The sequence below is a fragment of the Trachypithecus francoisi genome, unplaced genomic scaffold (assembly GCF_009764315.1).
Source record: "Trachypithecus francoisi isolate TF-2019V2 unplaced genomic scaffold, Tfra_2.0 Lachesis_group5, whole genome shotgun sequence".
In the NCBI taxonomy this organism is placed as follows: Eukaryota; Metazoa; Chordata; class Mammalia; order Primates; family Cercopithecidae; genus Trachypithecus; species Trachypithecus francoisi.
Window position 1 is genome coordinate 51,897,346 of NW_022681470.1, and position 12,678 is coordinate 51,910,023.

The 12,678-nt window shown below is 33.2% G+C and overlaps 1 pseudogene; it reads right to left on the minus strand.

Moving 5' to 3' along the window:
• Positions 1-11,452: 11,452 nt before the first annotated feature.
• On the minus strand, positions 11,453-12,420 carry LOC117074596 (annotated as a pseudogene).
• Positions 12,421-12,678: the final 258 nt, after the last annotated feature.

Below are 12,678 nucleotides of genomic sequence, written 5' to 3' on the forward strand. Positions count from 1 at the left end.
AACAAATATCCAAACCATAGCACCATCTCTATGAAAGGAATCTTGTCTTCCAGGCATCCAACTATCAATCTAGATCAGTTCTATTTAGTTGCTTGTTCATTCAAGCATCAAACAGGTATGGTATAAAGACAGGTACTCATTGAATGTGCCAAATCCATAATGGTTCTAGAGGTATAGACAGAAAACAATATATAATCTGCTAAAAGAAGCTTTCACCTTAGAACATAAGCTTCTACATTATTTACTTGGCCTGATTGTTCAAGGTAAAATATCTTAGGAGAATTATTTTTTTTATTACATGAACTCACAACAATTCTAATTAACTGTCTTTTTTTCCCTCCCTGTTGTAATACATGTGTGATAAGGTTATATGTTGCCTGTAAACTCATGTGTTCTTCTAGGTACCTCAATGATCTTTTGCTGTTGATGTTGCTTCTTTGATGGTTCTTTCCCTTGGGAAGTCATACAAACATAAGCCATAAACTAACTTAGGCAAAGATTATCAGAGGGGAACTAGAGAAAAAACACTGTATACTCTTTTAATTTTCAAGTTTTAAAGCTGTTGTCCAAGTGTAAAACAAAAAAATATTTTAGAACTGATCCAGGTCATTTATTTCTGCTCTGAGATCAAAAATTCCATGGACTTCAAAATGGGTTTAAAGGGAAGACTGGATTATGTGTGTAGTAATCATGAAAAAGCTCACAGCTCCACTTTCACAAGCACCAGCTTTCACCAGGAATGTCGTGGGAGCCATTGTCTATAAACCAGCAGTCTCCATCCAAGAGCTAAGTACCTTAACTTTGCCAAGGCTATCTTAAGTCTAGATGTCCCTACCTGGTGTCTGACTTCCCTCTGTGGAAATTTACATTTCATTCAACAGTGAAGCCTGCACTTTTCCTGAAACATGGCTCATTCAGTGTTTCATTTATGCTGGGTAGACTGCATATTTTCCAATGATCTAGGAAAACCTTTTTAAGACACTCATAACGGAGGCAAAACTGTGGATCCCTAGGAATGCAGTTGTAGTGGAAGCATGGAGAGGGAAGAAAAACTCTCCGTATAACAGAGTTACATAAAGATAACCTTTTACTATCTCCCATCAAACATGGAGAGTGAAAAATATACCTCTCTTTTATGCATACATGTAGTGTAGGACCCTAGCCATTTTGGAGGTAAAATATAATGAACCTCAGGGAGAGCGTCTTCCAGCTTGATCTGAACTATCTTTTTAAAAACACCGTTGTTGAAATATTCATCAGGGTTAAGATAGAATGTTAATATAAATGAGATTCTGAAATTAAAAAATAATTGTCCTCTCCAAAGCTCACGTCCTCATCTTGAGGACTTCAGTATGCATATAGATGATATATCAAAAACCTCTGCCTGAGTATTCTTGCATTTTTAAACATCAATTATGTTTTCTTCTACTCCTTTAGATAATCTAATTTTTGTCATATTTCTTCTGAAAGTTTAAACTATTCTGATGTCTGAATACAATGACCTATTCTTTAGATTTCCTAACTTTCTTATTTTCCATATGTTTACATCATCATCATCTTCTAATTTTGTCACTTTCTTTTTCTCCTAATCAATCTTTTCTTAATATGTTTTCATTCCGAAAGTAGCCTAGATTGCACTTTTCTATTTTCTCTTTCTATCATACTTAGTTGTCTTGTTGCCTATAGGACACATGTTTTTCCAAATCAAGCTCAAGCCTAGGAACAATCTTCCGCAAGGCATTCTATAATTCTACTTTTGTGGAAAATCCTACTGAAGAAATACATAAACGAAGTCATACACCAACATCCACACCTACTCACACCCACTTCCATCCACCCTCTACCAAACCACACACTCAAATAAAGTAATATATTTAATTCATTTTCTCTAATCTTAGAAAAACTGGTACATCACTTAGCCTTTGATATGGCACTAGGAAGTTATTTATTCTGCATTCTAAAAGAGCCATTCCACTTTCCTGTCTCTCTTTATCAATCTCTTGTCTCTCTGTTCTACCATCAACTATATCATTTGCAAACACTTCAACACTTCATCAGAAATCAAAGAAAACAGAAAAACTCCAAGTCATTCAATTGAAGCTTCACTTGTTATTTTCTCCCACTTACAAAACAAATTTCTATCACCTATTATCCTTTTCATCTTCCCTTCTTTCATTATTGGTTAATATCTTCATCTCTCCTCTAAGTTACACAACTTCCTGCATGGATTCTTAAATGTTTCTAACTTAAACAAACAAGCAAAAATACATCCAACACAAATGCTTCTCTTTAGTAAGAACACCCCAGTTGGTTTGTTGCAAATAAGTTACAGGCACAACTGGAAATATTGGCCCTCAGTCTAAGGAGTATCCTGATGGAATTTAGAATAGTTTGGATTTCCTGGGCTAGATGTCTGAATCAATTTATGGTTTTATGGGAGTTTCACAAAATGCATCCATTTCTGTAAACATGCTCTATGGTGAGCATAATGGCATCAGGAAATTGTGCTCAATGTGATTTTTAAAAAGGCTATAATAATCAGAAACTTACTTTAGCAGCCAGCTGCACAGAGCACTACTATTGATAATAGACAGGAGGTCCATCCATGGAACTGCTCAAGAAATGTGTATTCTAGATGCCAGGAAGAATGTTCTTTGGTCCTTGGAGGCAGTAAATCTAGCTGGGAGGGCAGGGTAATTTCATGACTAAAGTTTCTTTATCAAGAATAGAATATATCCATTTAAAAACAAAATCTAATATGTTTTTGAGAATAATGTCATGTTTGTCATTTTGTAAAATTAAATACTGAAAGGATTTCATTGCTATGTTTGATTCAAATACAATTTCAATAGTTTTCTGTATTTTATTTTTAAATGTAATTCTATAACACAAATAAAGTGAGATTTACATTTTTTCAACAATCTCTAAAATGTTTCCCTAAATCCCCTAACGTTTTCTCCAGTGTGCTTTACAAATACTATCATTTTGTGGTGTGTTACATTGTAGAAAAGTTGCACAACACTATCTTTTTACTTCACTTTTCAACTTGCTTTTTAATTTTTTTATTATACTTTAAGTTCTGGGGTACATATACAGAATGTACAGTTTTGTTACATAGGTATACATGTGCCATGGTAGTTTGCTGCACCCATCAACCCGTCATCTACATTACGTATTTTTCCTAATGCTTCTGAACTTCCTGTTTAATGTTCAACCTTCCATAACTAGTCATTCATAATCATTACTCGGTTACAAAATAATTTGAGATCGTCAGTAATTTTCTGGTTGTCAAAGCTAATGAATGATGCTAGATATACTATATAATATAATCTCTCTTAACCTTTCAGCACCATCTACTACTGTAGCCTTGAAGGAAAAAAAAAAAAAAAACAGCTTTTACTTTTGTGGCACCATTTTAACTCCTAATTTCCTTGTCATTTTTTTCCAGCTCCCCTGTAGATCTGTTTTCCTTAATTTGCTCAATGGATGTTGTATTATCCAGTTTCCTTTCTGTTATCTTTGCTCTTTAAAAATCACCTACGTATTGATGATTTGACATTCTTTCTCTCCACTTCAAAATTTTCTTGAGTTCCAAATATGTGAAAGGTGATTTTTAAACACACATATTTACCTGTGTTTCTGAGGGGTACCACCAGCTCAAAATGCCAAAAGTAAATTTGCCATATATTTCTTTTTTTTTTTTTTTTTTTTTTGAGGCGGAGTCTCGCTCTGTCGCCCAGGCTGGAGTGCAGTGGCCGGATCTCAGCTCACTGCAAGCTCCGCCTCCCGGGTTTACGCCATTCTCCTGCCTCAGCCTCCCGAGTAGCTGGGACTACAGGCGCCCGCCACGTCGCCCGGCTAGTTTTTGTATTTTTAGTAGAGACGGGGTTTCACAGTGTTCGCCAGGATGGTCTCGATCTCCTGACCTCGTGATCCGCCCGTCTCGGCCTCCCAAAGTGCTGGGATTACAGGCTTGAGCCACCGCGCCCGGCCATTTGCCATATATTTCTAACTAAATGTTCTTCTATTTTATTTCCTCTGTCAGTCAAACCAAAACCATGGGTTTCTCTTTGACTTTTTAATCTCCTTTACACTTGATATTCAAAGTAATCTGTTTGTAAATTCTGCTGCTTTACTATTAATAAATCCTTTCAGTATCCTACAAAATAATCCCTTTATTTTTTTGCAAGCAATTATTTCTTCCTATTAATCTCAGAGCCTCAGGGTCTGTTTGTCATACTGATGCTAAAATATTCTTTATAAAACTCAAAATTCTTCTTGTAACGGTTGTAGTGATTTTTCATGAAATCCTTATTCCTCGTATCCAACCTCTGAAACATAATATGTGAAGCCATTTATAGACTAATGATTTTCAAACTCATTAATCTCTTATACAGATGATTTATCCTCAAAGTTTTTGTCTTAGTTGTATGAAACTTATTGAAGATAAACAAGTTCGGAATAGTCTCTGATGTCTCTGAGTTCTCACTCAGCCTGGAATGACCTTAGTGATTAATCCTTACTCTCAGGTTTATATCATTATCTCCTGTGCTGTAAAATGGTTCAAAGTCATCTCTTGTGACTTGTGGAAATAAAGTCTTTGATATCTACATAAACCTTCTTCTTTGTGTTTCTAGTAGTTTCCTGATCATTCTACATTATAAATGTCTATATCCTCCTTAGTTTTTGGAAGATAAGAACTTTGAAATTTCATGTAAGTATTCTTACTGGGAGTATATGGCATAAAATATAATAGTGATTGAAGTATAATGTATCTAAAAATGAAAGAAGATATTATATTTCTGCTAAAGTCAGGTATATTACTTTATAAGGTTGGTTTTTGTTGATGTTCTCACTGTTTTGCTTTTGTCATCATCTTATTATCTTATGTCATTGTAGCAAAAAAGCTACCCCTTAAAGAATAGTAAAACACAAATATATTAGAAAGTGATTTAAGATACAATTAAAGATACAATACCTTTACATATATGGAATTTTTAGATTTTATTTGTATACATCACTAATTTTATATTTCATCCAGTGACATGTTAAATTTTTTAAATTTGGATTAAATGTGGTAATCATTCTAAATAATACACTTTAAATTTTACAGCTATAAGGAAATATAGAAATTCTAAAGTTTTAATAGTTATTTAAAATATCTCAAATAAACAGCATATACTTACAAATGCTAATTGCAGAAGAGGAAAATAAGCAGCTGACTCTACTGAAAAGAATTAGCGACATATAATCTGCACATTTCTTTGTACATATTGTGTCTGGGAAAATGCTTATAAAGCTATTTTACTTTATTAAATATTTTAGTGTGTAATGAATTATTGTCACGTAGCCTGATTTTCTTATAATACAGAATTTAATAATAACTATTAATAATACATCATTGAGATAACAGTTTCTCATTATTGATGCTAAATATATAAAATTTAAATAACAGAATTCAAATAATTAAATATGATATTTTAATAGCATCCTATTGTTAATAATAATGAAGAAAAATAAATGCTTCTTAGTGTTTGATATGGACCCTATCAATTAAAAATGCATGTAATTAATGTGTATTGTACAATGACTTGTATTCTCAATTCTAAATCACCAGCTTACTTTCCTTAATAGGACAATAAAGTTTCTTCTTCTTCTTTTTTTTTTTTTTTTTTTGTTTTTAGAGACAGGGTATCATTATGCCACCCAGGTTGGAGTGCAATGGTGTGATCGTAGCTCACTGCAGCCTCAAACTCCTGGGCTCAAGCAATGCTCCCACCTTAGCCTCCAAATGTGTTGAGATTGCAGGCATAAGCCACCAGGCTAGGCTGTTTTTATTATCAATATTAGGAATGACTGACACTGAAATGCACATTTGACCCTTTGAGCTCTCTGAAAGAAAAAGCAAAGGATATGAAAATTTTGTAAATGTTGTTTGTTTTGACAATGGATTTGAGTGTCAGACTTGAAAAAGGACTATCTGTGTTCTGTTATGGCGTGTGTAAGTATTTAGATTATGAATGTATATATACACATATATTTGATCTCTTTTTTATTTTAATTAAGTGATATGTTGTTGAAGATGAATGTATCTGATATATCCATTTAAGTTTGTGTGGAGTTAATTCATCTTTACCATATATTAATCAAGTAATAAAGGTACTCGGGTTCAGTGGTTGAAAGTCAGCCAGAACATGTTGCCAGCACCACTAGAAGCTTAAAACTTTACAACAGCTTGAGTAAAGATAGATATACTTTACTTTCTTTTATAATTATTTAATTCGTATCAAAGTAATAAATGTGCATGATTCAAAAGTCAAATGATACAGAAAAACTTATAACAAGAAGTAATAAACCCATACCTTGCATATCTTTATCCTCAACTCACATACACCAGATGGATCTGTTTCGGACTATTCGATATTTCTAAAGAATATGCTTGTCGTTATACACTCGTTTAAATGTTTTTAAAAATGCTTTTTGTTGTCTTGATATGATAGAGGACTTCCAGGTTCCGTCTTCCTCAACATTACGGAAATATTAAAAATCATCCATAATCATCCTGCACATGACAACAATGTTCATAATCCTTGATTTCTTTTATATCATGCATAGAATGTTACTACTAGAAGATATTTTAGAATACTCACCCTTTGCTTTACCACTCCAATTATTTCTCTTCCTTTGTCTCCTCTATATCTGCTTTTTTTTTGCCCTTACTTTATAATTATCATGTAAATTTTGTTCACTTCAGAACATGCCTCATTGTGAAATGTTTTCCTATAATTGTCCACTTTTAAAAATCTTTATGTCATACAAGGAAGAATGCTTCAAATATTGAATTCAAGTCTATTTTCTAGGTTTATATTACACCAGATTTTTTCTAATATTTTTATCATTACAGCTAGTCACAATTTTACCCCACACAATCGCTTTCATAATATTCCACTCATCTAATCAAATTCAGATTCACCGATCTCCAGACTACCTATGCAGATATTTTTCAGTTTCCTCCCTTTGTCTTTCTTCTGTGCTTGATCTACTATATTGAAAATAATTTGAATAAAATTGTGTTTCTATAACAAGAAAGCAGAATATAGCAATTATCTTTATTGTTATATCGTCACCATTTCCTGGAGTTTACTTTCAAGTAAGTTTTAAGAAATTGTACTTCGAACATAACTTTGTAAGTCCTTCATTGTCTGAAAATGTTTCTTGTATTTTTATATGCTCTTTGATATTTTGGCATGGAATGTAATTCTAAGTTTAAAAATATTTTCTCTTGACACACTGGAGGTGATATTGTTTTCTAGCATCCTGTTCTGATGAAAGGTCAGATTGCAATTTGATTATTGTTCTTTTGTAATAAACATTTAGAAATATGTGTGTGCATGCCTATGCACTTACATGTGGCTATCATCTATCTTCAGTCCAGTGAATTTTCACAATGATACATTCAGGTATGCTATTGTTTTTAATTAGTAATGTTAGGCTCTCAGCATAACTTTTTAAACTAAGGACAGGTTTTGGAATTTTCTTCTGTTTCTCACAATTTCATTCATTTCCAGTTTTTTTTCCACATTTCTTCAAAGATGGTTATTAGATTATACATGTATCAGCTAAATTTCTGTTTACTATTTTTCTCTGTACTTTCAAAACATTTTCTAGATGATTTCTTCAACTTATATTTTAACATTTAATTTATTGAATTTTGATATTTTTCAGAAACAGACAAGACATTTTCTATTTTAGTAGTATAATTTTTAATTGACACATGATAATTACACAAGTTTATGGAGTACAGTGTGATATTCTAATGCAGGTATACAATGTGTAACAATCAAATCAGGGTAATTAGCGTATCCATCACCTCAGAGGCTTATTATTTCTTTGTGTTAGAAACATTCCAAATTCTCTGTTCTAGCTATTTAAAAATTATAATACAGTGTTACTAACTATAGTCACCCAACAGTGCTGTAGAACACTAGAACTTATTCCTCCTATTTATAATTTTCTGTGTTATATATTATATATATATAATATTTATATAATTTTCCATTTGTTAACAAAATTCTCCAATCCCCATGCTCCCACATTTGCCAGCCTCAAGTAAACAGTCTTCTGCACTCTACTTCTATGGGATCAACATTTTTAGCTTCTACTAATACGATATTTACCTTTCTGTAATTGACTTATTTCACTTAACATAATGTCCTCCAGGCTCATGAAGTTGTCACAAGCGACAAGATTTAATTCCATTTTTGAGCTGGATAGTAGTCCATTGTGTGTGTGTGTGTGTGTGTGTGTATGTGTGTGTGTGTGTGTATATATATATATATAATATATATCACATTTTTAATTTATACATCTATTTATGGACACTTAGGTTGATTCCATGTCTTGACTATTGTTAACAGTGCTGCAATCAACATGGGAGTGCTGATATTTTGCAGCAACATACTGATTTTCTTTCCTTTGAGTATACAACAACTAGTGAGATTGCTGAATAATATGGTAGTTCTGTTTTTCATTTCTTGAGGAAACTCCATACTGTTTTCCATAATGGTTGTAGTAATTTACTTTCCTTCTAAAAGTGTATAAGAGCTCCCCTTTATCCACATCCTCATAAGCATTTGTTATTTCATTTTATTTTTGCTAACACACATTCTAACAGGGGTGAGATAATATCTAATTGTGGTTTCCTGATAATTAGTGATGCTGAACTTTTTTTATATACACTTGGCCATTTGTATGTGTTCTCTTGAGGAATGTCTATTCTGATCTTTCGCCCATTTCAAAATCAAATTTTTTGTGTGTGTGCATGTGTTTTGCTTTTGAGTTGAGTTCCTTGTGTCATCTGAAAATTAGTCCTTTGTCAGATGACTAGTTTACAAATATTTTCTTCCATTCTGCAATTCTGTATTCACTCTGTTGATTACCTTTTTTTCCTGGCAGAAGCTTTCTAATTCAATATAGTCTCATTTGCCTCTTTTTGTTTCTGTTGCCTGTGCTTTTGAGGTTTTATCCATACAAGCTTTATCTAGATCAATGTCCTAAAGTGGTTCTCTTGTTTATTTTTTAGTGGTTTCATAGTTTCCTGTCTTACATTTAAGTCTTTAATGCAGTTTGATTTTATTTTTGTGTATAGTGAGAGGAGTCAAGCTTTATTCTTTTGCATATGAATATTTAGGTTTCTTAGCTTCATTTACCGAAGAGACTGTCCTTTCCAAATATGATATTCTTGGCTTCTTTCCAAAAATAAGTTGACTGTAAATACATTAATTTATTTCTGAGTTATCTATTCGGTTCCATCGGTCTACAAGCTGGCCCCCTATAGGAATACAAAATGTACCCTTCTGAAAGCAAACATAACTATTATACAGTTCTGTGTGCAACTGAATCAGAATCAAATGACATACAGCACAGATGCTAACAGGTAAAACAATACTAGTGGGATATTTTAAACAACAAAATATACCCCAACAGACATAAAATTCTGGTGTTAAAACAATTGTGTGAACTATTCAACAAGAGCTCAGTATAAAATACAATATTGTTCATTTTAAGCACTGTATTCTAAGTACATATCTAAAACTTATTCATATTGTGTAGGTGAAATTTTACACCCGTTGAACAACAACTTTTCATTTCCATCTGGCACCCTCCACCCCACTCCTGGTAATTACCATTACACTTCATGTTCATTGTTCCTACCACACACACACACAAAAAGGTTGAGTGGAGAAAGAAAATTTTGAAGGTAATGTATATGTTTATCTTCTTTATTGTGTTAATGGTTCCACTGGTATATTCATATATTCTAACCCAACAAATTATATACATTAAAAATGTTCAATTTTTGTATATAAATTACACTTTAGTAAAGAAGGTAAAAAGTGTATGTGTGTGTGTTTGTGTGTGTGTATTTATAAAGAGAGAGAGAGAGAAGATAGAAAGAGATGCTCTAAAATGAACAATTATAAATTTTCAAACCGAAAAAAAGAGACCACTTTTATATTATAGGTACACGTGGCCTCTTTCCAAAAACGTATTTTGTGTTAGAAGACAAAGAAAATTTCCATAATAGTGTTGAAAAATTATGCATAAATAAAATCTAATTTTATTTTCATTCACCTGTCTAATCTAACTATATTAGATGATCTTGTTATATATTCCATAATATTTTTTCAAAAGATTTATCACAGATTATACTTCCCTTTCCTTTAACTAATTAATTGAAGTCCATCTTTTGCAAATGACTATTGGCTCCATGAAAGTACAGACCACTTACTTTGTTGATCATTTCTTCACAGGATGTAGCATAGCCTGGAAAAATATAGAACAAAAATAATATTTTAAAGTGAATATATGAATAATAAAGAAAATAAAGGGAAATTTTATTAATATAGTATTTACAAATTTAGCAAAAAACACAAAAGAGCAAATCATCAGTTAATCTCAACTAATGAAGAATTAGACACAGAGAAACAAAGGTTGAGGAAATAAAGATAAAATATGTATTGTGAGATACAAAACAATAGAAAATAGCAACAGCCATAATAGAAAATTAATATAGGAATATATTTATACATCAATATGTTAATATATTTAGAAACACACAATCATTTAAGAAACACATATTATTGAAATGATTTAAAAAACATATAATAAAAGGAAACCAAAATCCTAAAAGGAGTTTCAAAAAATATTAATGTATTGCAGCCTGATTACTACTGTACTTCCCAAAATAACAAGACCATTAAATATTATGCAGGTTATTATAAAAATAATTATACTAGATTATTTTGTAGGTGAATACTTGTAAGCCCTTTGTGGACATATGATTGTCACATTTAAATTATTAGAGCTTGATGAAAGGATATAATATCTCAATTTTTATAAGAAAAAATTCCAATACAGTCAAAAGAAAGTTATAGATTAAGATTATATTTAAATATTGATTCAATAAGATAAAATATTAGCAAATAATAAACAGCACTATGTTCAGTAATAATATACCATGACTGCAGACCTCATATGGGTACTTTAAGAATATAAGCAGTTTGAGCTGGGCGTTGTGGTTCACGCCTGTAATCCCAACACTTTGGGAGGCCGAGGTGGGTGGATCACAAGGTCAGGAGATCGAGACCATCCTGGCTAACACCGTGAAACCCCGTCTCTACTAAAAATACAAAAATTAGCCGGGCATGGTGGCAGGCACCTATTGTCACAACTACTTGGGAGGCTGAGGCAGGAGAATGGTGTGAATCCAGGAGGTGGAGCTTTCAGTGAGCCGAGATTGCGCCACTGCACTCCAGCCTGGGCAACAGAGCTAGACTCTGTCTGGGGGGGGGGAGGGGCGGAGAATATAAGCAGTTTGATATTAATAATGTTGTTATTTTTATTCTTCTTAGTGGTAGGTTGAACAGACTAAATAATGCCAAATGTTTTCTTTTTTTTTTTCTGTCCATAAGTTTATTGCCTGTATCTGAAAAATCATCATAGAAAATTGTTTGGTTTAGCTCTCAGCAGCCCACTCCTGAGCTCTGAGGAAGCTTGCCTTCTTTTGAGCTACCCGATCCTTCTTCTGAGCATTTTGGGACGGTTCCACCTCTTCTTTTTAACTTCTTTCTTGGCTTCTTTTCATAGACTGGATTCTCTCTTATAGCAGCATGAGCTTTCTTATACATCTCCTCCATCATGTCTGCAGTTACGCTGCTCTTTATGTATTGAGAGAACTGTTTCTTGTAAGCATCTTCATCTTCTTCCATTAAGTAATGCATGTAATCTGCAACATTCTGGCCCATGATGTGCTTCCAGTGTACTTCTGCATTAAATTCCTTGCTTTCAGAATCATAACCAGGGAATCGTTTGGTACTGTGAGGAATAGACAAGCCTCCAAGCCTCCATCCACAGCTCCCTTCAGGACACTAAAAATTTTATTGCCAGTGGTAGTTCTGGCAAGGCCTGCATCCAAATAGCAGGTGAAGACACCTGGCTGACCATCAATGCTTTCCACATTGTATTCATCGCCAGTCACCTCCACTTGGCCTTCATGGATCTTGTCCATGCCAAACCTATTGAGAAGCCTGTGGGCCAGCAGCAGGCCAGCACAATATGCTGCAGCATAATTTGTCAGGCCAACCTTCACAACATATTTTGGCAGTTCATGTACATATACTGTGCAGACTATCATATCCCCCTCTATACAGGCATAAGCAACCTGAAAAATGATATCTCTGTTTGTTACATGAACTATCATCCTGAATTTGGGTTTGTTGTATTTATTTTTATCCTGTATCACCAAGCGTTTCTGAGCATAGTAATCAGTTTTACCCTCTCGTCATCTTCTAAATTTCACTTGGTATCTCTTAAAGTAGGCCTTATTCTTAACAACTTTAACAAACCCCATCCTGCGGAACAGAGGCCCACATCTGCGGCTGACAGAGACCTGCAGGCCCAGTGACGCTCAGTGGGGAGAAAAAGACCAAATGTTTTCAATAAGCTTTTAAAATTTAGAATAGCTTTAAATTTTAAATGTGTAAAATGTTTAATTAAATCTGCAAACCAGAGAAAGCTTCTGTACAGATTATTTCAGCAAGATATTAAACCTAGCACTCATTAGTTAGTATTCCATGGTGTATATATAGCACATTTTCTTTATCCAGTCTACTATTG